The sequence below is a fragment of the Carlito syrichta genome, unplaced genomic scaffold, assembly GCF_000164805.1.
Source record: "Carlito syrichta isolate Samal-C Ts95f unplaced genomic scaffold, Tarsius_syrichta-2.0.1 Scaffold219838, whole genome shotgun sequence".
NCBI classification, from domain to species: domain Eukaryota; kingdom Metazoa; phylum Chordata; class Mammalia; order Primates; family Tarsiidae; genus Carlito; species Carlito syrichta.
In genome coordinates, this window is record NW_007163934.1 from 114,600 (window position 1) to 118,436 (window position 3,837).

A 3,837-nucleotide genomic window follows, 5' to 3' on the forward strand; every position below is an offset into this window, starting at 1 on the left:
CCCAGACTGGAGTGCAGTGGCCGCTCCTGGCCACTGCAGCCTCGAATTGCTGGGCTCCAGCGATCCTTCCGCCTCAGCCTTCCAAGTAGCCGGGATTACAGGCATGCGCTACTGCACTTGGCTGATTTTTTGATTTATTGTAGAGATGAGGTCTCACTGCCCAGGCGGGTTTCGAAACCGCAGGCTCAGGCAATCCACTCACCTCAGCCTCTCAAAGGCGCGGGATTACAGGCTGAGCCACCGAGCCCGGTTTACTTTTTTGTCATTTTTCATTTTATTCATTTCAGGAAGGATTCAAAATGGCTACATTTTGAATCCTTTGCCTGCTAGTGTTAGCATCTCTAAATCAGTCCATAATTCTACTAGATGTCCTGAGTCATCATCCTTCTTAACTTTAAATGCGAGTTATTGGAGAAAGTCTCTATATGATGTCATCACATTACCATTTGTCTATTTTTCCTTTCCCTTAAATTGAAGCTGACTTTGTGATCTGCTTTCACCCATAGAATGTGACAGAATTGTCCAAGTTTCAGATTCTAGGTCTTAATAGGTCGTTGCAGAGTCCACTCTTGTTTCTTTGAAACATTGAGACCAACATGCTGTGAAAAAGTACGGACTGGAGGATAAGACTCACTGCAGGTGAGACCAGGGCATTAGCTGATAGCCAATGCCAACTGCTGGTATGTGAGTCCATGTTATCCCCTTCAAACTAGTCAAGCCAGATCCTAAATGACACCAAAGAAAAAATAACTGAATTACTAACCCATACGATTATAGAAAATAATAAGATCATTGTTCTTTTAAGTCACAGTGTGCTATACAGCAGAGGTCCCCAAACCCCTGGCCACAGACCCGTACTGATCCATGACTTGTTAGGAACTGGGACATGGCAGGAGGTGAGCAGCTGATGAGATAGGAAGCTCCAACTCCCCTGCTAGCATTACCACCTGAGCTCTGTCTTCTGTCAGTTTAGCAGCATTAGATCCTCAAAGGAGAACAAACCCTATTGTGAACTGCACATGTGAGAATCTAGGTTGCATGTTCCTTATGAGATTCTAATATCCGGCGAACTGAGGTGGAGCTGAGGTGGAGATGCTAGTGCTGGGGAGCAGCTGCAAATACACATTAATATTAGCAGTGAGGTTTGACCACCCAGAGACCATAATAAATCAATTGCTTGCAGACTCATATCCAAACCCTATTGTGAGTGGCAAGTGAGTTGATGTGCTTCAATTGTACAGCTGCATCTGGTAGCAGGTTTTAAATCAGAGTCCAATATTTAGTTTAGTCCATACATGGCCTGCCCATTATTTTATTTACCACTTCCATCTGCACTTTTTTAAAATAGTGAGTTGTATCATTATTTTATTGTATATTACAATGTAATAATAATAGAAGTAAAGTGCACGATAAATGTTATGTGATTGAATCATCCTGAAACCATCCCCCTGCCTAAGTTCGTGGAAAAATTGTCTTCCACAAAACTGGTCCCTGATGCCAAAAAGGTTTGGGACTGCTGCTATACAATGATAGATAACTAAAGCACTAACAATCAAGTTTCATCATCCACCACCCTTTTTTGAGTCACCACAGCCACTTTCATTAATATTATTACATATTTTTTAACCCCCCCCCAAAAAAATTCTTTAGCTGTGAAACTTCTCCTTGATATTGGATCGATTTAATTTCAGGAATTTTTTCTAAATCAATGAGTCCTATTAAGCTATTAAACTTGCAAGTGCCTCTGTATGCACATTTGTACTGAGTAGGGGTCTCACTCTAGTGCCTATACTGGAGTACAGTGGCACGATCATGGCTCACCACAGATTCAAACTCTGGGCCTCAAGCAATCCTCTCTCCTTATAGGCATATGCCACCATACCTGGCTAATTTTAAAAAATGTAGAGATGAAATCTTGCTATATTGCCCAGGCTGGTCTAGAACTCCTGGCCTCAAGCAATCCTTCTGCCTTTGCTTACCAAAGTGCTGAGATTCTAGGCATGAGCTACCACCCAGCCTCTGTATACACATTTGTTCTACCATATAGTCATGCACATGCTTTCCTGACCGATCCAATAGTTACTGGCTCCTTCTTTTGCACTATATATCTACTTTGTAGATGTTTCTTTGGTTGAATGTTGACTGTCTACTGCAACTTTATGAATTTGCTAGTCTGTGTCACTTTTTTTTTTTTTTTTGAGTTGGAGTCTCACTCGGTTGCCCAGACTGGAGTGCAGTGGCCGCTCCTGGCCACCGCAGCCTCGACTTGCTGGGCTCCAGCGATCCTTCCACCTCAGCCTTCTGAGTAGCTGGAACTACAGGCATGCGCTACCACACGCGGCTGATTTTTTGATTTATTGTAGAGATGAGATCTCGCTGCCCAGGCGGGTCTTGAACCCACGAGCTCAGGCAATTCACTCACCTCAGCCTCCCAAAGGCACGGGATTACAGGCTGAGTCACCGAGCCCGGCTCTGTGTCACTTTTTGATTGTGTACTTTCTGTGGTCTGAGACTGTGCTTTGTTGACCTAAATATCCCAAGTAACCACACTCTACTGGCACAAATCCAGGACTCAATATATGTTTAATAAGATAATGAATGTGTAAATGATAAATTGATAGAGCCAGTTGTGAGTGAAGAGAATAAATGACTAAATGAGCCCCTTATTTTAAAAAACTCCATAATTTGTTAGTTTTTTTTTTAAAATTTATTCTTAACATCTCTAGAGTCATTTACCAAGAGTTGTGCCATTCTTTTTTAAGTTTCTTTTTTTCCTCAAGTAGATTTTAGCCTCTTGGGTTGTGGTAATATAACTGATGCTATGGAATATTTTCTATAGATAAGTGACTTCTACCATGACTACTTGCTGTTATTTATTTCAATGTTTTGTTTTTAATTTTTCTACCTAATACTCATGGGACTATATGAAACTTTGAATTCTCATAGTTAAAATTTTTGGAGCAGGGTTGGGTGGTTCAGCCTGTAATCCCGCACTTTGGGAGGTTGAGGTGAGTGGATTGCCTGAGCCTGAGGGTTCAAGACCCGCCTGGGCAACTTGGCGAGACCTCATCTCTACAATAAATCAAAATGAGCCGGGTGTGGTAGCGCGCGCCCGTAGTTCCAGCTACTTGGAAGGCTGAGGCGGAAGGATCGCCGGAGCCCAGCAGGCGAGTCTGGGCGACCGAGTGAGACTCCAAATAAGATAAAATAAATAAATAAATAAATGAAATATTTGGATTTGAAAATTTTCTGACAACTGGTATTACTGGAAACATCACACCTTGTTATAGAAAAAGACTGGAAATCTCAGCAGTAGGCATTTATATAAGGTTATTGTTGGCTAAGACGCCTAAATTAAAATCTTGATTGCAGTAAGTCCCCCATCTTCATCCGTCAGAGCTAGTGATGCATTAACTTTTAAGTAAAAATCTAGTAACTGCCAACATTTTGCATGGCTTGCTTCTGTTAGTTGGTAAACTCAGTTGGTGAAAACATGGCAGCAATTTTCGGTCCAAGGATGCTTTATTTCAACCAAAAGAACACTTTATTTTGTAAGGGATTTATTACTTGTACTAGAAAAATAACTCAGATAATATCCTCATAATCGAGGGTCAACAGCATCAGTGTCACACAAAAATAGTGGTGAACTTTACTTTTATTTAGATAGTTTTAAGTGTCTAGGCTAAGATATGCATAGATGTTTTTCTTTTTTTATTTTTTTGAGTGGGAGTCTCACTCTGTCGCCCAGACTGGAGTGCAGTGGCCGCTCCTGGCCACCGCGGCCTCGACCCGCTGGGCTCCGGCGATCCTTCCGCCTCAGCCTTGCAAGTAGCCGAA